General features: G+C 40.8%; 1 protein-coding gene and 1 long non-coding RNA gene across 7 annotated transcripts in view; one reads left to right on the top strand and one right to left on the bottom strand.

Annotated features, from left to right (window-relative positions):
* Window positions 1-1,502: 1,502 nt before the first annotated feature.
* Window positions 1,503-24,906, bottom strand: part of LOC103876662 — a 34,121-nt gene continuing 10,717 nt past the window's right edge. For 2 of the 6 annotated variants that reach the window (XR_002516470.2, XR_001893803.3), the window contains exons 3-4: window positions 22,093-22,261; window positions 18,082-18,626 (exon numbers count right to left, since the gene is read on the bottom strand). The gene's annotated coding sequence lies outside the window, so the exon portion shown is untranslated. The other 4 variants (XR_004178145.1, XR_004178144.1, XR_004178143.1 and 1 more) reach the window with 4 other exon arrangements.
* LOC116270227 lies at window positions 2,064-24,042 on the top strand. The gene is made up of 3 exons (XR_004178150.1): window positions 2,064-2,916; window positions 22,692-22,753; window positions 22,821-24,042. It is a non-coding gene; the product is annotated as an uncharacterized LOC116270227 (long non-coding RNA).

Below are 24,906 nucleotides of genomic sequence, written 5' to 3'. Positions count from 1 at the left end.
TGCGTAGAAGGCCTTTGTGAGAGAGCCATTATTTAATCCCCAGCCTCATCTCGATGACCAGCGCCTGCTGCCCCTCTGCCACCCAACGCACCCACCTCAGCAGCCGCTTCAGCGTCCTGGCGTGTGTCTTCTTGGGATGGTCTGCCCCTTCCACCCTCTATCCCACACCTGTCACCTCTTCGTCTGTAGAAGGAGTTATTTCAGGCCCCACCTAGAACAATGTTCTGTGGGAACCCCTTCCACCCCCAAGGCCTCCCGTCCTCCTCCCCTCATCCCCGGGGCTCGCTGACCTCTGTGTAGCTGTCCCATCCCTGTGACTGTGGCTGTTCTGTAGGGGTCTAGTCACGAAGTCGGCCTCGCTGGCCCCGCACACCATGGCCCTTCAGAGAGCCTCCCACGGAGATTTGTCTCTAAAAAGATGCAGAGAGCTCCTCCTGAAACTGCTTCTGAGCTGCCTCTAAGGAACCATGTGACCTTGATCAAAGGGCTGCCTTGGCCTCTAGCAAGGAGGGGTGTGGAACGAGGAGGCCTAAATCCCCTTCACCGTGTCATGGTTTCCAAGAAGGATGAACAAGCTCCCTCCACACCCCAACCCTGCCACGTGTCCCCCGCACTGTACCTTGGTGTCACCACATTTGAAAGAGCGTAGATCTGCCTGCAGACGCACAGGCTTCTGCTGATGCTGCCCTAAAAGTGATCACAGCGGCAGTCCCCACACGATCTGCCGGCCCCAGCTTTCACAGCTTCAGCACTTGACCACTTCACGGGGGATCCCATTAAGCTGTTGCTACATGACAGACACCCAATGTATTTTTACCAAATGAGTCAATTTGAATAATCTAGACTTGAGGTTAAATGAAAGCACAGAAAGGGTCAAGAATTATTAAAAGGACAGTTAACAAATGTTATAGAAATTCACCGTTGAAGGAACGAGGGGTGAGAGAAAAGGTGCATAATCCTTGCAAGCCTTTTTAGTACTGAAAGACAAGAAAGCTAAAGTGAAGTGGTCCTCCACCATCTAGTGGCCGGGCTCAGTAACAGGGAAACTCCGCTCAGTCCCCACAGCAAGGTGATTCTCAGGGAAATCATCGGGTTCCTGAATCCCACGAGTAATCAGTGAGGGCTAGGTTATTTTTCTACTTATTGATTATTACAATAGTAACAAAAACTAATTAATAGAGAATAAATCTAAATAAGTTGAAAAGATACAAACAAATGATTAAAGGAAAATTATGTATTTCTTAATCGTGTTTTGAAATAAAAGCTAAAATAAAATCACCATGACCACTGTTCCCTATGGATTAATAGTTTATAATATATTTTACTCGGCTCACAAATGTGCCAACCAAGACCCACGAAGGCCAGAAGCTTTGCCTGAAGCCACACAGAAGCTTAAGGAACTCACACGGGGTCAAGTAAAAAAGCAGTGGTGCTGGGATTCAAAGCCAGAATCAGGCAACTCACACCACCAACTCAGGCGTTTGATGTAATAAGAGACAAGGTTACGCTGAATTTATTTATTATGCTTCATATGCTTCCAGCTGTATCTGAAAGGTGAGGGTGTATGGGATGGAGGCACATCTGGTGGGTGGACATGAGGACCACAGCAGCTGCGTCTGGAAGATGAGGGTGCCTGAGATGGAAGATCTGGTGAGTGGACATGAGCATCTCAGGTATACTGAGTAAACTTAGCCAAGGATGCATTGCAGGAGGTGAGGAAGCTGACTGTGGTTTGGATGTCGTTTGCCATCTCCACCAAGTTCCATGTGAAATGTGATCCTCGGTGTGTTGGTGTTTGGAGGTGGGGCCTGGTGGGAGGTGTTTACGTCCTGGTGGGAGGTGTTCATGTCCTGGGACTGAATCCCTCTTTGTGAGGTAGTGAGTGTGGTTTCACTCTCAGAGACTGGACTGGACTGGCTCCCAGTGGAGCTGTTGTTATAAGGTGCAGCTTCTTCTTCTGCTTGGACCTCTCCGCATCTGTTCACTTCTCTGACCTTCTCCACCAGGTTACCCAGCTCAGAAGCCCTCGCAGGGAGCAAAGACCAGGCCCTTGAACTTCTCAACCTACAGAACAGTGAGCTAAATAAATATTTTTTCTTATAAATTACCCAGTCTCAGGTAATTCTCTTAGCCACTCAACAGGGACAAGGCCGTGTAGGAGATGGAACACACCTGACGGGCCTGCCTCTGTGACAGAGTGAGGCTTGGGCAGCTCGGGCTGCCTGCACAACCGTGCAACCAGGGTCCCCTGAGCATGCAGGCAGGCCCTGGGGATGAAGTGTTAAAAGAGACCAATGACCTGTCTTTGGCCTGGAACAATTTCGCACCCTGGGTCTCATTTCTTCTCTACAAATTCCCCTGGTACTGTGTTCATTTACTGCCTGCACCGTGCTCCTCCAATCATTAAACCACTACCTAGCTGGTTTCCCCTAAGCAATCTGGGGTTTTTTCTCAGCTTTGCAGAATCATTGATGTCCGGCAATGCTTCTGGTTCTCCTTCTTCTGGGCACCTGTTAAAACTGCACTCTTCTGCCCCCTTGAGGTTGTACAAGGGCGTGTGACTTGCCTTAGTGAAAAGTGAACTCTGTCATGGCTGGGAAGAAACCAGCAAGAGTGGAGTTCTTTGTCTCATCAAGACACCAGACACGTTCTAGACCTTTGCAGTCCAGTATGGGAGAAACCAGCCACATGTGGCTATTTAACTTTAAATTAATTAAAATGAAATAGAATTAAACATTCTGTTTCTCGCTTGTATTTGTCACAGGTCAAACGCTCAGAGCCATGTGTGGCTCGAGGCTGCCATGTTGCACAGTGCAAATCCACAGAGCGTTTCATCCAATGGTATTGCATTCCACAGCCCGCTGCCCTGAGGAGGGAAATGCACAGAGCCTCCTCCTGACCCACAGCGCACATGTGGTAAGAGACAGAGCAAATTTATTTTTAAAGACACTAACATTTTGGAGATTTTGTGTCAGTAACACAATCTATTTCATCCTGTGTGTTGCAAGTTTCTTCCAAATTGCTAAAAAATAAATGAGTAGCTCAAAGCCATACAAAAAAGATAACATTGGTAAAGTAATCATATTGGTAAATATAAAAGCCAGCATTGGCCGGGCACAGTGGCTCACGCCTGTAATCCCAGCACTTTGGGAGGCCGAGGCCGGTGGATCTCGAGGTCAGGAGTTCAAGACCAGCCTGGCCAAGATGGTGAAACCCCGTCTCTACTAAAAATACAAAAAAATAGCTGGGATTGGTGGCAGGCGCCTGGAATCCCAGCTACCTGGGAGGCTGAGGCAGGAGAATCGCTTAAACTCGGAGGGTGGAGGTTGCAGTGAGCCGAGATCGCACCACTGCACTCCAGCCTGGGCGAGAGAGTAAGACTCAGGTCTCAAAAAAAAAAAAAAAAAAAGGCCAGCATCATTGTATTTTTGTTTGTAACTCCCTCTTTTCTTTCCTACATAACTTGAAAAGCATAGGTGAGAGTTTTAGAGACTAGAGAAGCAGCTGTACATTCTGGACCCCTGGTGATACAGGTACCCAGAGTGTGGAGATGAACTAGACGTGGCTCCGTCGAAACCCAAAGCCATGCAATGCTTTGTAAAAATGTTTCTCTGGAATTAGGTTTTAGAATATAAAGCAAGAATTATCTGGAGCCAGCACCATTTACACATGTACCTCTTTCCGCCATGATCTTGTCTGTCCAGCTATTACTAAAACCGGGGAGGGGATACACCACACAAGGGCATCCTTTGTGACAGTAACATCAGGGTGTAGAGCTGTGTAGGAGCAGAGTCTATCTGCTTCTGAAGCTATGCTGGATCAATTCAAAATAGATTGCTGTAAGATTAGAATGTTAATTCTAATGTCAAAGGTAAACATAAAGAAAATAACTAAAAAGTGTATACAGACGGGAAATTAGTCAAGGATCAAAGGAGTAGAGTATGTCAATCAAATACAAAAATAAGGCTGTATAAGGGGAATCATGAACAACAAAGAAGACATGAAAACAAATAGAAAAATGGCAGAAGATCCTTCTTGTCGTCAATTACTTTAAACATAGAAGCATCAAACTCACTGGCTAAGGTACAAACTTGGCAAAATTTTTAAAATGACCTAATAATCACAAGATTTTCTTTAGAGCCAAAGGAATAGGTAGGGTGAGGGGGATGGCAGAGAAGCCGTCCTGCAGAAGATACCGGGAAAGAGCTGGGGGGCAACACTAGGACCTGAAAAACAGACTTTAAGTCAAAAAGGGTCACAAGAGATGAAGAATAATTGATAAAAGGGCTTATTGATCTAGAAGATAGAAAAATTAAAAGCAAATATACATCAAACAGAAAACCCCACACTATATGAAGAAAACATTGACAGAATGGAAAGGAGAGCTCATAAAAATGTCAATGTTCACTTCAGTAATGACAAGAACAATATTCAGAGGAGTGGTAATGACCTAGACGCCGCCCGCAGAAAACTCCACCCACCAGCAGCAGAACCGACATTCATCTCAAGTGCACACGGAACATTCTCCAGCATAGAACAGATGTTAGTCTGTGAGACAAGCCTCGACAAATGTGAAAAGACTGAATTCATACAGAGCCTTTTCTCTGGTCACCAATAGAATGAAGAAATTTACAAACATATAAAAATTAAGCAACACACTCCTCAGCAACTAATTTGTAAAAGAAAAAAAATTGCAAGGGAAATTAGAAAGTACTTTGAGATAAATGCAAACAAAATCAAGGTTTACTAAAACTTATGATCTGAAAAGAAAGCAACCTTCAAAGGGAGATTTATAGGTAAAAAGGCCTAAAGTAAAAAAAAAATAAAAGATCTCAGTTGGTAGCCTAACCTTACTAGCAAAAGAAGAGCAAACCAAACCCAAAGTTACCAGAGGTGTGGAGATGCTGAAGGTTACAATGGTGATCATCATAGTAGATGAGAGAAAAAAAAATAGAATCAACAAAACCAAACACTACATTTTTTTGAATAAACAAAACTGTCAAACCCTTAACTCATTGACTAAAACAGGAGAGACGGTGTAAATAGCCAAATTCAGAAATAAAAGTGGGTACATTACTACCACCCTTACAGATGTTGAAAGGATCATAAGAGAATACTGGAAACAGTTGTATGCCAACAAATTAGGTGACCTTGGGAAATGGAAAGAGTCCTGGGGACAGAAATTACCAAGCCCCACTCAAGAAGAAATAAAAATCTGAACAGACCTATAAAGAGTAAACAAATTGATTCAGTCTTCAAAAATTCCTCAATAAGCAAAAGGCCAGGACCAGATGGCTTTATTGGCTAGTTCTAGAAATCATTGAAAGAATACCAATCCTCAAAACAAAGTACTCTCCTTCCAAAATACACCCAAGGAGAGAACACTTCCTAACCCATCTTGTGAAGCCATCATTACACTAACACCAAAGCAAGACAAGACACAACAGAAAAAGAAAACTGCCAACCAGTGTCTCTTAATATAAATACTCGTAAACTCTACAACAACAAAGGCAGCAATCCAAGTTCAACAACATGTTAAAGGGATTATACACCCTGCACAAGTGTGATAGATGCCAGAAATGCAAGTGAGGTTCAGCCTCAGAAAATCGATGAATGTAACACATTACATTAAAAAAAGAAGAAAATAATAATCTTGATGTAGAAAAAACATTTGACAAAATACAATATTATAAAAACACTCAGCTGACCACGGAAGGAGGTCTGTCTTCCTTGGCCCAAAAATATCCTTTTGGGGCTGTGAAAATGTAGATACAACCACCCCGGACACAAGCTGATAGTTGCTAAAGCTGGAGTTAGACACATAGGAGTTTACTATGCTTCTGTCTATTCTCATGTTCTTGAAATTTTTTGTCATAAATGCTTACATCATCACGTGTAAAAGATATATTACTTTGACTACTTTCATCAGAATTACAGGTCTTTATATTCTCAGTACACCTAAGTCATCACAGGATAAATTTGCCTTCCATTTTATGTCAGGTCATTCAGCAAAATGTACATTAAGTGCCAGTCCTTGGGCTAATGCATAAGCAATGTGTGAGAACACTGTCTTAGTGAATTTGAGCTTCTCTAAGAAAATTCCATAAACGAGGTGGCCTATTCTCCCAGTTCTGGAGGCCGGAGGTTCGAGATCGAGACGGTGGTGCATCTGCTGTCGGGTGCGGGCCGCTTTCTGGTTTCCGGACAGTGCCTTTTTCCTGTGTCCTCACATAGCAGAAGAGACGGGGTACTCTCTGGGTCCCTTTCATAAGGGCACTAATCTTATCATGATGATTCATGAGGCTCCACCTGCAAAACCTAATCATCTCCCAAATGTCCCACACCTCCCAATACCATCACTTTGACCATTGGGTTTCCAACTGTGGATTTAGGGGACACATTTGGTCTATGGCAGGGACACATGGAGATGATTCTTGAATTTGAGCTTCAATCTATTAGGGTAGGAAAAAAAGCAATGAAAATATGATATAAATATACTTCACACACACACACCCACACACACACACAAATTTTCATACCCAGTAAGACAGCTAATGTTTAAAAACGTACAGACAAAACATAAAATAACAAGCATTTGTTGGGTTGTGGAGGAATCAGGACAATTAAGCATTCATGGTAGAAACATAATACAGTGCAGTCACTAAGGGAACTGTGCGAAGAGGAATATAATATAGTTGGTCACTGTGGGGAACTGTATGGAGAGGAATATAATATAGTGTGTTCACTATGGAGAACTGTATGGAGAGGAATATAATATAGTTGGTCACTGTGGAGAAGTGTATGGAGAGGAATATAACATAATGTGTTCACTATGGAGAACTGTATGGAGAGGAATATAATATAGCACTGTCACTGTAGGGAAATATACGGAGAGGAATATAATATAGTGTGGTCACTGTGATAACTGTATGGAGAGGAATATAATATAGTGTGGTCACTATGGAGTACTGTATGGAGAGGAATATAATATAGTGTGGCCACTGGGGAGAACTGTGTGAAGACTCCTCCAAAATAGCAGAAGAGACTAAAAACTAAACAGAATTACCTCAAAAAACTAAACAGAATTACCATATGACCAGCGATTCCACTTCTGGGTATATTCTAACAAATAGAAATGAAAACCGAAGACTGGGATTCAGATGGGAGGGATCCGTGCACCACTGCTCCTGGCAGCACCACGCAGAATAGTGGAAACCTGGAATCAACCCAGAAGCCATCGCTGGATGAACGAGTAAACACGGTGTGGGGCACACAGATGGTGAAATGTTATCCAGCCTTAAAAAGCAGGGAAATGCTGGCACCTGCTTCCACATGGCTTCAACCCAAAAACATGGAAAACATTATGCCAAGTCACAAAAAGACAAACGCTGCAGGATTTCACGTCTGCGAGGAATCTACAGCAGTGAAGTTTCCAGAGACTGAAGGTAAAGCGAGGGCTTCCGGGCTGCGGGGCGGCAGGGGGCGCTGTCGTTTAACGGGTGCGGCGTTTCCGGGGGAGAAGGTGGACGTTCTGGAGATGGAAGAGGTGTCCGCGGCACCACAGCGTGAATGTGCGTATTGTCACTGAACAGTGCACTTCAAAATTGTTAAAATGGGCAATGTGTGTAGTTTACACGACAGTGTGTATAAAAATGCAGCATGGAATCTGCTGATGGTAAAAGAATACTCAGGGCTGACAGGAAGGAGGAACATGAAGACGCCTCAGAACAGACACTGCCACTCATGTGAGACGACACAGCAGCAGGCCCAGCGCCGTCTGGAAGAAAGACCGAGCCAGGAAGGGAGGAAAGAGGGATTTCCGTCCAGAGCCGCGACACACAGCCCCGTATCTCTCCAGCGGGGCTTAGCCACGGCTGCGCCAGGCCAGAGCTGCTGTCTCCATTCCAGGCTTTGCTCAGGGGACACGGCCCCGTCTGGTACTGTGGGTTCCCTGCACCGTCTCCCCTCAAACCCCCGCCCGAGGCTCATCACCTCGACTTGGCTTTCGGCACTGTGCTAGGCGCTGCTTGTGCTAAGAAAACCCCGTTCTGGGATCTGAAACTGTGGTCGTTCCCACCCGTGATTTGCAGTTAGCAGACGCTGACTGGCCTCTCCCCATCACCCAGGAGGAGACTTGGAGATTCCTGCCTGCCCCGGAAGCCAGGATCAGCTCCCAGACAGGACTCGGAGCTCAGTCCAGGCTTTTCCTTCATGGACTCGTTTGCATGTGAGATGCGTGTGTGCACCCACTCAGGGCTCACAGTGTGCACCCATCCACTCAGGGTCACACGGGCTCTGCGTAGGGGATCCAGAGGAGGAAGATCTTCCCCGGAGGACTCTCATTGTTCCTACAAGATAACAGAAACCCATAAGCTGCAAAAATGAGATTCAAAGCCAGGTCAGAATGAATTTAACTGATGTCCTTTCCACCACTAGTTTTCAAGAACTGAGCATTCTGTGATCCATGAATGAACAGCTTGTAATACAGGCACGTAAATATTTGGGCCTGTTGAAGGGACGCGCACCTTAAGCATATGCATCTATGCATACACATATCTTTAACTGGATGATTAATGCTCTAGTTATCTGGCATGAAATAGCCTTAGATTTTATGTTTTCATCAGCATTTTAGAAACTTTATGTTGTATTTATCATTAGAAATCATGATGCCAAACTATCCTTATGAAATGAACATTGTAATTACTATTTGTCAAATTGCTTCAGCAACACTGAAGATGTAATTATTGGAATCACATATTGGAAAAAAATATGTGATTGCAAAGAGACAGGACAAAGGGAGGTAGCTGAAGGCAGAAAGGTCACTGCGGTTTTCTCAAGTCTTGCCGATAGACTGAAAATGGAGGAAAAGAACACATTTCATTCTGGCTAGTATCAGCCGACATCCTGATGTCAGGAGAAACACGCTTTTAAGTCTGATGGTATTTAGCTTTTCAGCAGGCAAACTCCTTCATTCAAAAGCATTCGAAGGTTCAGCACACATACTGAATTTTAGATACCTCTCAAAACTGTCTGAAAAATAAATTTGTTTTTCTATGATAAGATTCAGCTGGTGATTTGTTAAACAATGTTTCAGGGGCTGAATTCCTGCCACATTAAACATGATGTTTCCCTTGTTATCTAGAATGTCTTTAAGAAATTCCACTATCAGTTTATAAATTTCTCAGCTAGCCCATTGAAAGAGCCAGAGAAATTAAATGATCCTTCACTCTGTCGAGAAAAGAAAACCTATGGGTACGATTGAGTTCAGAAAGTACCTATCTCCTCAAATTTTCTTCTAAATATGTTTTGAAAAAGTAAAAATGTAGTAGCATGAAAGAGCTAATGTAAAAATAATGGTAAAATGTAAGAAAATTTATATTTTCTGCATGGAAAAATAACTGATTTTAATTGTTGACAGTGACGATGGAAGAACAAGACGAAAATTATCCTGGTAGTGAATTAGAAATCAGTAAATAGGAGCTGTACATTCTAGACATGGCCAAGTGATCAGGAGACCAGAGCTGGACAGGAGGCTTCCACAGCAATGGGAGTGACTTTCAGGGGTGCATTTCGGCGGAGCAGAGCAAGCAGAAGTCACCACAGTGACCCCAGGAGAGGGAGGGGAGAAGATTACATCCGTGGGATGAAGCCTGCAGAGCCCAACTTTCTGAACAAGGGGAAATACATTCTGCCATTGTCATGATGGGAAAAATCAATTAACTCATGATTTATTATCTACTTATTTATTTAGTTATTCAGCAACTGTGCTGAATGCCTGCTACGTCCCAGGGATACAATATTGGCCAAGTCAGAATAAGTCCAACAATAACAGCATTTACAGTCCAGTAAAGACAGAATTAAACAAACAAACAAAAAAAACCCAAATGAACAAGTTATAAATACAGTAACTGCATGCTGTGAAGTGCTAAGGTTTGCACAGTGTGGTGGACAGTGGCCCTGGCATTGAGAGGGGCTCATGGAGACTCACCCAAGTCTGTGGGTTGAGGGTGGGGACCAAGAGCTGAGTGGCTGTGAGACCACTGGGTGCATACACCACCTCTGGGCTGCACAGCAGAGGTCTGGTTGAAGATACAAATTTGTGCACCAAGGTGGTAATTGAAGAGAAGGGCCTGGATGAGGTTATCAGAGAAGAAAGTCCCAGGAGGAAAAAGGTACTAGAGGGAGTGCTGAGAAGTTCCAGTTCTGACCAAGTAAGCCCTGTGTGCTGGGTAAGCAAACAGAGGGCCTGGAAGGCGGAAGAAGGCCTGGGAAGTAAATACCACAAAACCGGGAGTAGAGAAGGAGGCGGCTTCATCGGAAGGCTGAGTGCCCCTGCACGGTGGAGTCAGCTGAGTATCATAACTGCATGATGACCGTAGAGGCCTCAAGACCTTAGAGAAGATTCAGGAGTGAAGTGATAAAGGCAGAAGCAAGGAAGCCAGGAAATTCCCCAAACAGATTTACATTTCACTGCTCACCTCCTCCCATTGTCACCCGCAGATCTTCAGATGGGCCTCCTGCATGCTCTCTGCAGTCACTGCACTCTCTTGGGTTGGTTCTCACTCTATATCAAGTCAGGTGGAATCCTTGCTTGGTTTCAGGGAAATACAGCTCTTTTCTGTAAGTGTTTATTCTCTCAACCTCAAACCACAGGGAATAATTACTGCAATTTCACTTTAATGCCACCTCATACCAAAAGCTTTCTCTGTGTGTATGACTATTGGTTGGGTATCCACCTAGTAGTAGAAACTCTAGGTGATATGTGTATGTTGGGATTCAAGAGAGAATGGCAGAGTTTCACAGAGAAGTGACCCAGCTGACGCTCTCAGCAGCAGGCTTTGATAGTGCAAGCTGCTCACACCCTCACCTGCACTTCGTGTGGTCAACAATATTAATAGAGCATTTCTGGTGGAATGTAATTTTGTTTCATATTGTTTCAATTGTCCTTCTCCTAACGGTCAATGGGATTGAACAACTTTTCATTTATTCATTGGTTATTTGGAGACATCCTTTGGTGAGTTGCCTGTTCATGCTTTTTGCCCTTTTATTGACACTTTTCTTTCTTAATTTATAAATATTATTGTTATTATTACTGTAATGATTCCCTTGATAGTCATGGGTATTGCAAATGTTTTCTTTTCATTGGTGACTTTTTAAACAAACTTAGTGGGGTCTTTGATCAATACAAATTCCTTTTTCTTTATAGCCAAAGCTTTTTAATCCATTTAAGATCTTTCCCTCCTATTCTAATAACATAGGAGAGTATATTTCATTATCTTCTGGTAGTGCGATAGTTTTACATCTCACATTTAGATCTACAATCCATCTATATTTTATTTATTTCACTGTGTACTTCCATTTGATCCAGCACCACTCACCCAAAAGCCTTTCCTTTTTCGCTGCACAGTGCCAGCTTTGTTTTATTTATTTATTTTATTTTATTTTTCCATAGGTTGTTGGGGTACACATGGTATTTGGTTATGTAAGTTTTTTAGTGGTGGTTTGTGAGATTTTGGTGCGCCCATAACCTGAGCAGTATGCACTGCACTCTATTTGTAGTCTTTTATCCCTCATCCCCTTCCCATTCTTTCCCCCCAGGTCTCCAAAGTTCATTGTATCATTCTTATGCCTTTGAGACCTCATAGCTTAGTTCCCACATATCAGTGAAAACATATGATGTTTAGTTTTCCATTCCTGAGTTACTTCACTTACAATAATAGTCTTTTATCTCATCCAGGTTGCTGCAGATCCCATTAATTCTTTCCATTTTATGGCTGAATAGTATTCCATCATATATATATACTGCAGTTCCTTTATCCACTCATTGATTGATGGCCATTTGGGTTGGTTCCAAGATTTTCCAATTGCAAATTGTGCTGCTATAAAATGTGTATGCAAGTATATTTTTGATATAATGACTTCTTTTCGTCTGGGTAGACACCCAGTAATGGGATCGCTGGATCAAATGGTAGTTCTACTTTTAGTTATTTAAGGAATCTCCACACTGTTTACCATAGTGGCTGTACTATTTTACACTCCCATCAGCAGTGTAGAGGTGTTTCCTAATCACCACATCCATGCCAATATCTACTGTGTTTTAATTTTTTGATTATGTCCATTCTTGCAGGAGTAAGGTGGTATCGCATTGTAGTTTTAATTTGCATTTCCCTGATCATTAGTGATGTTGAGCATTTTTTCATATGTTTGTTGGCCATTTGTACATCTTCCTTTGAGAATTGTCTATTCATTTCCTCAGTCCACTTTTGTATTGTTCAAAATTTCAGAAATGACTCATTTATGTATTTATTTTTTATTTTACGTTAAGTTCTGGGATACATGTGCAGAATGTGCATATTTGTTAGATAGGTATACATGTGCCATGGTGGTTTGCTGCACCTATCAACCTGTCATCTAGGTTTTAAGCCCTGTATACATTAGGTATTTGTCCTAATGCTCTCCCTCCCCTTGCCTCCCACCCAATGACAGACCCTGGTGTGTGATGTTCCCCTCCCTGTGTCCATGTGTTCTCACTGTTCAACTCACACTTATGAGTAAGAACATGCAGTGTTTGCTTTTCTGTTCCTGTGTTAGTTTGCTGATGGTAATGGCTTCCAGATTCGTCTATGTCCCTGCAAAGGACATAAACTCATCCTTTTTTATGGCTGCATAGTATTCCATGGTGTATATGTATCACATTTTCTTTATCCAGTCTATCATTGATGGACATTTGGGTTGGTTCCAAGTCTTTGCTATTGTGGATAGTGCTGCAGTAAACATATGTGTGCATGTGTCTTTATATTAGAATGATTTATAATCCTTTGGGTATATACTCAGTAACGAGATTGCTGGGTCAAGTGGTATTTCTGGTTCTAGATCCTTGAGGAATTGCCACACTGTCTTCCACAATGGTTGAACTAATTCACAGTCCCACCAACAGTGTAAAAGCATTCCTATTTCTCCACATTCTTGCCAGCATCTGTTGATTCCTATCTTTTTAATGATTGTAATGATCACCATTCTAACTGATGTAAGGTGGTATCTCATTGTGGTTTTGATTTGGATTTCTCTAATAGCCCCCTTTTTTTCTTTTGAGACAGTCTTGCTCTGTCGCCCAGGCTGCTGGAGTGCAGTGGTGCGATCTCAGCTCACTGCAACTTCTACCTCCCGGGTTCAAGTGATTCTCCTGTCTCAGCCTCCCGAATACCTGGGACTACAGGCACACACCACCGCACCTGGCTAATTTTTTTGTATTTTTAGTAGAGACGGGGTTTCACCATGTTGGCCAGGCTGGTCTCAAACTCCTGAACTCAAATGATCCACCTGCCTTGGCCTCCCAAAGTGCTAGGATTATAGGCATGAGCTACTGTGCCCAGCCAATGGCCCACTTTTTGATGGAATTGTTTGTTTTTCTCTTACTGATTTCTTTGAGTTCATTGTAGATTCTGGATATTAGTCCTTTGTCAGATGTATAGATTGTGAAGATTCCACTCTGTGGGCTGTCTGTTGACTCTGCTGACTGTTCCTTTTGCTGTGCAAGAGCTCTTTAGTTAAATCTCAACTATTTATCTTTGTTTTTATTGCATTTACTTTTGGGTTCTTGGTCATTAAATCCTTGCCTAAGCCAATGTCTAGAAGGGGTTTTCCAATGTTATCTTCTAGAATTTTTATAGTTTCAGGTCTTGTATTTAGTTTCAGGTCATTGTATTTCCCCACTTTATGTTTTTGTTTTCTTTGTCAAAGATCAGTTGGCTGTAAGTATGTGGGTTTATTTCTGGGTGCTTTATTCTGTTCGATTGGTCTGTGTGCCTATGTTTATACCAGTACCATGTTGTTTTGGTGACTATGGCCTTATAGTATAGTTTGAAATCAGGTAGTGTGATGCCTCCAGATTTGTTGTTTTTGCTTAGTCTTGCTTTGGCTATGTGAGCTCTTTTTGGTACCAAATGAATTTTAAAATTGTTTTTTCTAATTCTGTGAAGAATGATGTTGGTATTTTGATGGGGACTGCATTGAATCTGTAGATTGCTTTTGGCAGTATGGTCAAAAACCTCTACAAGGAAAACTACAAAACACTGCTGAAAGAAATCATAAATGACACAAATTGAAATACATCCCATTCTCATGGATGGATAGAATAAATATTGTGAAATAGCCAGCTTTGTTTTAGATGAAGTTTCCCTGTGTGCTTTCTTTTCTCCTGACTCTTCATCGATCTGTTTTTAATCCCTTTCACTAGTGCCACACTGTCATACGCACTTACTTTTCCAATAAATCTTGATATTGGGCAATGTATGTTCTTATCTTTGCTCTTCCTCAAAATTTTTTGCTATTCTTGTTTCTTTCTGTTTCTACATAAATCTTATATTAGCATGTCTGTCATCAACACACAAATAAAAATAGCCAACTGGAATATAATGAGAATTTTTACTCTCACAATATTGCTTCCTCCAATTTGAGAAAATGGGGTATGTTCTTTCATTTAGGTCGTCACCCACTTCTCTCAATGATCGTTTTATAATTTTGGTATAGAGGTGTTACATATATTTAGACAGATTGTTTTCTAGATACTTGATAACTTTTGATACTATGGTAAATAGCATGATTAAAAATTTTTATATTAAATGCTAGAAAATAAAATAATTTTTGTGTAGTGACATTGTATTCAGCAAGCCTAACTCACCTAAATTATTAAATTTGATAATTTATAGAAAATTACTTTTATAACCATGTGTTATCTGTAAATGAAGATACATGTATTTCTTTACTTAAAACATTTTACCATGTATTTACATGCCTTATTTCACTGACAAGAAACTCCTATAAAATGTTGACTAAAATTGTTAATAATATCTTTTTCTTATGTTCTGAAGATAGAAGTTTTTAATATATTAATATTGGATCTAAGATTTGTTTTGGGCACGGCCGGGCGTGGTGGCTCAAGCCTGTAATCCCAGCACTTTGGGAGGCCGAGACGGGTGGATCACGAGGTCAGGAGATCGAGACCATCCTGGCTAACACGGTGAAACCCCGTCTCTACTAAAAAATACAAAAAACTAGCCAGGCGAGGTGGTGGGCGCCTGTAGTCCCAGCTACTCGGGAGGCTGAGGCAGGAGAATGGCATGAACCCGGGAGGCAGAGCTTGCAGTGAGCTGAGATCTGGCCACTGCACTCCAGCCTGGGCGACAGAGCGAGACTATGTCTCAAAAAAAAAAAAAAAAAAAGATTTGTTTTGGGCTCCAGTGATACCATTTTTCAGAGAAAGAAGGTAATTTTTATAGCAAATTTTTATAAGGTATTTAAAAATAATTAATAAATATTGAATTTTATCAAAAATGTTTTTGTCATTTACCAAATTTTTATTTTATTTTCTTAATATATAAAAATACATTAATATAAACTCAGTTTTTATATTTATCTATTTTATATATCAAGGAACCCATTTTACTTATATTTGTTTGTCATATTTGAATCCACATTTAAGATATAAATTGTCCAGTAATCCATATTGTCAGATTTGTCAATCAAGGTAATACTGGTATCATAAAACCCATTACAATGAATTCTATATTTTTCATTTTACCATGAAGAATTGATATAGTCTTGGTTTTGCTGAGAATTCTCAGTTTGCTGAGAATGATGGTTTCCAGCTTCATCCATGTCTCTACAAAGGACATGAACTCATCCTTTTTTATGGTTGCATCGTATTCCATGGTGTATATGTGCCACTTTTTCTTTATCCAGAAATACCATTTGAGCCAGCAATCCCATTACTGAGTATATACTCAAAGGTTTATAAGTCATTCTACTGTAAAGACACATGCACACATATGTTTATCGCAGCACTATTCACAATAGCAAAGATTTGGAACCAACCCAAGTGCCCATCAATGACAGTCTTGGTTATTTGTTTAGTAAAAGTTTGGAAGAATTTATCAATGAAGCCATCTGACACATGAGTCTACACTACAGTAAGGTTTTAATAACAGCTTCTGTGTCTTTAAGAGCTAGGTATCTATTCAAATTTTCTATTTATTCTTGTATAATTTTGATGTGTGATGTCTGTCTAGGAAATTGTTTTATTCAAATTTAAATATATTGACATAAACTCATTCATCGTTTCCTCTTATGGTAGTTTCTATTTTGTTTGCTGGTGACCACTTTATATTCCTCATATTGACAATTGAGGAATACAATAGAAAGACGTGCATATCTTATACTTTACTTAAGAAGAAGTCTCTAGGGAAGCCCCAAGACAATATGGGACAAAAACAAAAGCACAAGAGAAATATGAAGCATCTGGCATATATAGTTAGAAAACAAATAAACACAATCCAAATCCTAGCCAGATTAACATAGAATCTCACAGTAAAGACATTTTTGCCTCAGTTTCTATTATCTGATAATTCTATCTGGCTTTTGACAAAATAAAATACTATGTGATAAGCTAGAAAGTAAGAAAACATAGTCTAAAGAGACAAACATGAAAATGAACTCAGATATTGCATAGATTTTAGAAGTATTAAGTATTTAAAGTAACTATGAATAATATGTTAAAGGCTGTCATAGTAAAAGAAGGCAATACTCAAAATTAGTTGGACAATGTAATCAAAGAGATAAAAATGCTAAGAAAGAATGAAAAAGAAAGGCTACAAATCGAAACACTCTAATAGGAAATAATGAATGTTGTTGATGAACTCATCAGTGGAATGGATTCTGCCAAGAGTCAGTGACTTAAAAATATGTCAATAGGAACTTCACAATAAAAATGGCTGAAAATTTTACAACAATAGGAATTCGAGAACTGTAGAAAAATTTCAAAAGGTATATGTAACATATACACAGGGGATGGAGAAAGATAATCCATACTAATACTAATCAGAATAATACTGGACTAGAGAAATTAGCTTAGGACAAAGGTGACTTCAGAACAAGAAAAAGTGTTCAGAGATCGGGGCATTACATGATATGTGGTTCACTTCTTCAGTAAAGCATAGCAATAGTAAACGTGGACATACCTAACAACAGAGCATCAAGTTGTATGAATCAACACTCAACAGGACTGAAAAGATAGAGAGATGAATCTACTACTACAGCTGGAAAATTCAACACCTCCCCTTCAGTAATCAAGAGATACGGCAGGCAGAAAATCAATAAGGACATAGTTGAACAGAACCTGAACAGAACCATCAGCTTGCTCTAATTGCTGTTTATAAAATACTCCATGCAGCAATAGTAGAATACACATTGTCCCACTCACGGAACATTAACCAAGATGGCGACATGCTGGACTGTAAAACACACCTTAAAAATGTCAGAGAATACATAGCATATGAAGTATGTTCCCAGATCACACTGTAATTGACTGCAAATCAGTAGCAGAATAATAGATGGAAAGAAAAAACCCAAATATTTAGAGATTAAACAGTACACACTTAAATACACATGAGTCAAAGAACTTTCAAGAGAAATTTTAAAATATTTTGAGCTAGATAAAATTGAAAATACAACTTATCAAAATTTGAGGGATGTAGTGAAAGCAGTACTTAACAGAGAAATTTATGGCATTAAGTGCACATCATAAAAAAGGAAAGATATAAAATTAATAATCTAAGCTTCCACCTTAGGAAGAAGAAAAGAAAGGCCAGAATGATTATCTGGACATGGATTAGGAGTGGAGAAACCAGTGTGCACCCATGTGGACCTCAACATAGATTCCATAAAGAAATATTTATAAAAATATGTATGTACATGTGTAGATTCCTGCTCTGTCACTCACTAGGGCAATGACATCCCAATTTCAAAGATAATATGAAATACCCAGATCTTTGCTTCAATTGCTAATCTCCAGTAAAAAGGAACCAGGGCTCACCAGAGAAATTGTGGATTCTAGGAGTAGAACAGGAAATAGACAAGGTAAGCTGGGGGCACTTTGTAGTGCTAGAAAATTAATAACTGCTGAAAAAATAAAAATGAACAGCCACACTGCTGGGGCATGTCAGGGCCACAGGAGCCAAAGGAAAGATCTGGCCTGCAACTGAAACTGGAATGATTAAACAATAATGACAACAAAAAGAAGCATTGGTTCATAATCCAATTTATAAAATAAATATCTATGAGTTTATAGTGACATGAACGAATGGGTAAATATGTAAATATTTAACAGACAAATCTCCCTTGCAGAGGAATTCCAAATAAGGTGGCAGGCTCCATGCTCTTAAAGGAGGAGAGTGTAACTCCCACTGCATAAGTGAAGGCTATGCATAGTGAATTTGCTCCAGTGAGTCTGGAAAGTGGGACAAGGGAGTAACTTTCCTGTGGAGAAACCTGGCAGAGGCCACGACCGCCAGGTGAGGCGGGTGCTACAGTGATGAGTCATTGACCAAAGGTGCCTTGACAGAGTGTAATAAAAATAGCACTTTACTTCTATGGTCTTCTTCCCCAAATTCCATAATCCCGATCGGATCATCAGAAAAACCCCAACTGAGAGAAATTCTACAGCATACCTGACCATTACTCTTCAAAACTATCCCAATCATTGAAAACAAGGAAAATCTGAGAAACTGCCAGTGGATAGGGGTCTAGGGAGATGTGACAACTGCATACACAGTGGCATCCCGGATGGGGTCCTGGAACAGAAAAATAACATCAGGTTAGCAACTAAGGCATCCCGAATAGGCTTTGGACATTATTAGTCAATGATTATGATGACACAAACATATGATCATTATGTCAAGATAGGGAACACATCTCCCATCTTGTCAAATAATTTATTGAGCATATTTATCAATTGTTGTTAAGTCAAGTCTGATAGCTTTGTTTGATTTCTGATCTCCTGATGTTTGATTTTTACTGATATTAAATGTCCTGATTGTGCGGAGTCAGTGCAGTCTCTGTGTGTGCTTGGTGACATCTGAGTGAATGTCACACGCTTGTGTAAATGATAGCAGAGATAATGGGGGCTCCAGATGATACCATCTTTCCCCAAAGTGGAGCCATCTGACACTGGCTGGTGGCCCAGCTAGAGGCAGATGACGCCTGCTCACCAAGGACCGAGGTCACCCAGCTGTGTCTCAGCCTCTCTTTGAGGGAACCCTTCTTCTCACTCACCTATGCTTCTAGGGGTCACATTTGGAGCTCCAGCTTCAGCCCCTTGAGATTTAAAGTCAGTTTCTGTTCCTCAGACTCGTCCCCTCTTCCCTCCAGGGCCAGCGTTCACTACATCCCTGGCCACATCAGCCCTCAGGGATTTGGTCTTTATGGGGAAAGACAGGAAGAGTATTTTAAGACATTTAAAGTAGAAAATATTTTTGGCCTTGGGGAAAAATGTTAAGGGTCTGAGAAAGAAAAATAGCCTTAGATTCCTGGCGACATTGACTTCCCAAAAATGGCAAATGTTGCGTGGAGAAGGAGAGAGATCTTCCCCGTGAGCCAGCAGGACAGTCATGAGGGCAATGCCTTGGAGGCATGTGAGAATTGGGTAAATTCAGTGGCACACACTAGTGATTTGAACAACAGTTTATGGCTCTCTCCCCTCTCTCTTTATTTTTTCTTTACAGTTTTATTCCCTCTGGTTCATATTATCCTTTTTTTCTAAAACTAATGTGATTTTTGAAACAACAGATGTGATAAACCAACATTAAATTACGTTCCCAAATTTAAGAAAAGGTTTAGGAGAAAGTAGTTTCATAATCAGTGTTTGATAAGCACAATTATTTTTTAACATGTAAGACTTTACCAACTTAAATCTAGACAGTACATTAAAGTTTAAAAGTCCAGTTTGTAGGGGTGTATCAATAGTTAAATTAATAATTTAAAAGTTTCTTTATTTCTGGTATAATATTCTATTTTTATTTTCACTTATAAAACATACTATACGTTTGTATGCAAAATGTAAGGTGCCAATACCTTTGTTGAGTTTTGAAAACATTTATTAATTAAGGAACATCAACATATAAAATTATCTTCTAAATAAACTTTATGTTGATCAATAATTTCTGGATCAAATTAACTTTAAGCAAACAAGAGAAATATGTACAGCTGTCACAGTGTAATAAAATAAAAAATGATCATTTCATGGATTTGAGTCAACTGGATATTTTCTGCATAGTTTATAATGTACAGAAGCTGGAAGATGCATGTCTGATACATTTCCTGGGAATAAATGTATCGTCTCTGAAACTCTTATGGCTCCAATAAGGAACTCCTCATGGTTGCTCTGGAAATTCCACTTAAGATGAAGACAGTGTTTTCTTTCCTCCAATGTGATCAGCAGTGCTGGTAATCAATACATAATTACCAGGCTTCTCATGCCTGTTTCTAACAGACTAACACTTTTCTAGGAAATGCTAAGCAACTTGAATCTCACTCCTGGAACACAAGCCCCAGCCATATGGATAACAAACATTTATCCTGTTTATATGGGAAGTCATAGGAACACATGGTTTCCTAACCAGGACATCAAGGTCTTTGGAGGAATCTTGCAGCCTGTTCCTGGCAGCTTTCTCTCCCCTCCTTCCTAGGCCAACCCTAACCCTAACCCTAACCCTAACCCTAACGAGGACCCAGGTTTTTAAACAGCTAGAGTCTCCGTGTTTCTTCTGATTATGGTAGAAAATAAAGCCAAAAAAAATAAGCCTTTATAAAAACAGCATGGGTGTTTTTGTGATAGATTTCTAAGGGGTAAAAAAGGCAACTACATTAGAAATGTGAGCCTGGCAAGAGGGAAAAGCTGGCATTAAGGACCTGCCAAAATTCTAAATTCACTTTCTTTTCTATGCCAGAGTGAATTTAAAATAGATATATAAATGTCTGTTTCATTTATATTCTTTAGTGAAAGCCAAACACATAAGCAAAATAAAATTTAAAATACTACTATTGAATAAACAATTTGAATACCCCTATGGAGTAAGACATAATAGAAGCTTGGACCTTCCCTTAAAGTAAGTGGAGGAGGCTACAGAGAGAAGGCTCTCTCAGCAAACTGCAAGAGAAAAGCATAGCCCTCCAGCAGGAAATGGAAGATGGTGATTTCAGTACATTTGTCAGCTAAAGTTTTCACAAAACAGCTTTATGCAGCCTTTTGAATAAATGCTGTGCATGGTTGTATGGAGGAGATATTATTAGGAGGGGCTGAACTCTTAAAATGATGAAATTGAGTTTACTGTAAAGTTGTAGAGGTGAAGGAAATAAAAATAAACTTCTATAAGTTATATGGGAAACAGAACTTCAAAATCAAGAGAAAGAGAAGTTTTAACTTCCTTACGTCTATTTGTTTAGGCTCTCTAGTGGAGGTCGGTATTAGCACACACTACGTTAAACATCTTGCACAGAAAAACAAAGTCAGCATATTCTGTCAGCCAATGGAAGAGAGTGGAGTAAACCAGTGATTACTTAACACACATGCTTTAAAACAGCAAACTATTAGACGCAATGTGGAGTATATTTATGGTCTGTTACATTTTACGAAATGGTTTTATTTGGTTTATTTTTAAAATACTTGTCATTTTAGCAATCTTCTGATAAGATGGTACATTTAAAAGCTCAGAACAAAACACACATGGAATGATTACCTTCTCTAGGAGCAATGAAACCCAGCCTTTCTGGTTTATTTCTTTCTTTTCACTAATGAAATCATTACAATTTTGTTAGGTCTAATTAAAAGACCAAGAAGGCATTTGGACGGAAAAAAAGGTATCAAGTTTTGTGTATTTTTGATGTGTTTTCTACAGCCAGGACCAAGTCCTTGAAAACAAACTTCAACAAAGAAGCATAATTTCATAATGAAGAAAAGAAAGAACCCCGTAAATACCTAATTCCAGACTTTCCTTTGTCATAAAGTCAGTGATCTTCATGCATACAATTTCACATACAAATTCCCATTTCTTATTTATAATCCCTTTCTATTTACTGAGGAGGTCATCTCCTGATGTGGTTGAAAATACGTTACTCTGTAACTATGATTTTTCTCATGATAAAAGTGAGATGCAGGACAAGTCAGCTATTATTATGGGATATATGCAGATGTGCTGGGATGGAGTCCTCCACAAAAAATCACGGGGGCAGAGCACGCTCTTAAGTCTCGGAGCTTCTTACCTGAGAATGTTGATTCTGAGTCACTACAGTGGCTTCCAGGAGTTGCCAACTTTTAAAAAATTGTGTTCCACTATTCCAAATCTGGTCTCGTTCTTTGTTGAGAAAGATGGAAGGCAGACGGCAAGCATGATGTGGGGGCTTCTGTAGGGGCTCTTGCTGTGGGGTAATCCTTGATAAAAGAAAAACATCAGCCAAATTAAATTTAGAAGACTTTGAGCAATGAATGAATTGTGAACCAGACTGCCTTCTGTGCCAGAGTAGGTTCAGACGTTCCAGCACAACCATTCGGTGGAAGATTTATGGACATTAAAGGGAAAGTGACCTACAGAAAATGGAAGGGAGGGACAGAAACAGCTGGATTGGTTACAGCTCAGCATTTGCCTTATCTGTCTTATTTGAACACAGTTTGAACAGTTGACTACATTTGATTGGTCGAAACTCAGTGGCTGGCACAAGTGTAGGCTACGGTCTACGTACACCTCTCCTTGTTATGTTCATGATGTGCAGAAAAACCTTTAGGCTGAACTTAAAATCTCTTAAGGAGGCAGCTTTAGGCTAAACTTGATTTAACACCCTCAAGATACCCGATTCTTTTGCAGATTTGAGTCAGGATGGCTTCAGCCTAAGGAAGAGCTTGCTGGGCTCCTCGTAAGTGTGGGAGGTTGGAGGAGCTGCCGCCTGGGGTGAGTGTGGGAGGCTGGAGGAGCCGCCTGGGGTGAGTGTGGGAGGCTGGAGGAGCCGCCGCCTGGGGTGAGTGTGGGAGGTTGGAGGAGCCGCCGCCTGGGGTGAGTGTGGGAGGTTGGAGGAGCTGCTGCCTGGGGTGCACAGTGTGTAGCTGCCCTGCTGAATCTTCTTGGATACTGTTATGGGATTTGGGGGGGTGTCGTTTTTCTGGCTGGAAATCCACTCTGTGGCTGGTGGGGCCTTTGCCTGAGTTTTGCTCTGGCCTGCTGAGCTCTTCTCGCCCGCTTGGCCTGGCAGGCTGCACTTGGCTCACACTACCAGCCTCGGTAATTGAGAGGGCAATATTGCCCACCTGTGACTCTGGGTGGCATTTTCCCGCCAGCCAGTGCTGCAGGCCCCAAAGGCTGTGGTGTCAGGAGGGCCATGGCACAGGGGCTGTGTGGGGAGGTTCTGAACCATGGAACGTGGGCAGAAGTGGTATAGCCAGTGCTAGGCCAGGACCTTTCCACTTTCTGCACCATCTCCCAGCCCTCTTCCTCCTATAGAGACAGCCATGGAAACCTCGGGAGGCTTGGCAGACCCAGACTGGATGTGTCCTGAGCCAGAAAAGGCATGACGCCACTGAGCCCCTGGTCTGTCTCTATTTCCACAGCCAATATAAATTACCCTCAGCAAGACAACACCAGAGAGAAACGCTTCCACCACGCACAGAAATGGTTCCGGGGGCTAGAGATTGAGACAGTCCCCAGCCACTGTGCAGTTCTTCAGTACTTCAGGGCCCACAGAACAAAGGGGCTAATAGGAGGCCCAGGAGTTACTGCTGCCCCGAGGAAAGACAGGATTGTCTCCCGTGCCCAGAGGCCCCGTGGAAGTGGTCCTAACTTGCCATGTCCAGGATAAAAGCCAGGAGAGGCCCACACAAGCCCCAGGCAGGAGGGACTCCCAATGGAGCAGCCACTGAGGATGGAGAGTCCGAGAGCTGCGGGGCTGATGGGGGCCCAGGGGCAGTGCGGAGCTGCATGTGGGTTCCAGCTGTGGCCACACAACCTATGCCAGGCACAGAGGCAACAGAGGCTGAGCACGTTCCCCTCCCACGCACTAGAGCATGCGTTCATTGCATCCGCTGTCTCCTGTTTTCCTTCTAACATTACAGGTAAATGGATGCCTTTTCATAACTTATATATTTATATATTTCTGCTTATTATATTTCTGCTTATTATAACCTACCCAGTCTCAGGTATTCTAGTATATCAGCACAAAACAGATCATGACATCCTGTGTCTCAAAATGCAATTGAGGTTTTCCAAATTTCTGAAAATATTTAAATAGTTTTGCTTCATGTGCTCAGTTTTCCATATTTGCTGGTTTTTTATAGGAATATTTCTCCTGAATGTGGGCACTGCCATAAATCATTCTTTATCTAACTCACTGAATTAGTGGATCCCTCCCAAGACCTCTATTTTGATTTGCTGTGTCCTACAAAGTTAGATAATCCCAAGGCCAGCATGTGTGTATTCCTAGCCAGGGATTCACCTATTTATGGAAAGTATGCTGTATTTCTTCCCAAGCCAATTTATATAGTTTTGCTTGTCATTATATCATTTAACTGAATTAAATACTAATATTCATAATTCCTGAGCAAGGACTAAATTGAATACTCTGGAAAGATTTGTAAATATTGGAGTACATTTTGATTAAAGGAAAAGCCAAAATAAATAAATAAATAAATATGTAACTTAGAAATAGCCTACACTAAGATAATTTTTCAAGTATCTTTAAAGTTATGTTCACTTTGAATTAGGAATCTCTGAGAAACATTTTAGGTGAAGTTTAAGTAGCAAAGACTATTCCTACTTCTAGTCATCAACCCATATCAAAGAACAGGAACAGCACCTTTATTTAAATATTGGCCAGTGAGTAATTATTTGTATGGTATATATTTCTAATGTTCATTACAGTGATATATCATTATTATTATTCTTTTCTGTAAGTGACTTATTGAACTCTGTTCCTAAACACTTTTTGGTATTTTGGAGAGACGGGAGTATTAACAGGAAGGATTTATTTAATCCCTTCATCTGTATAACAAACAAAAATGACACTGGACTATGACTTCTTCTGGCCTCTAAC

Source organism: Papio anubis, chromosome 14 (genome assembly GCF_008728515.1).
Source record: "Papio anubis isolate 15944 chromosome 14, Panubis1.0, whole genome shotgun sequence".
Classification (NCBI taxonomy): domain Eukaryota; kingdom Metazoa; phylum Chordata; class Mammalia; order Primates; family Cercopithecidae; genus Papio; species Papio anubis.
This window is presented reverse-complemented; position numbering and strand designations above follow the sequence as displayed.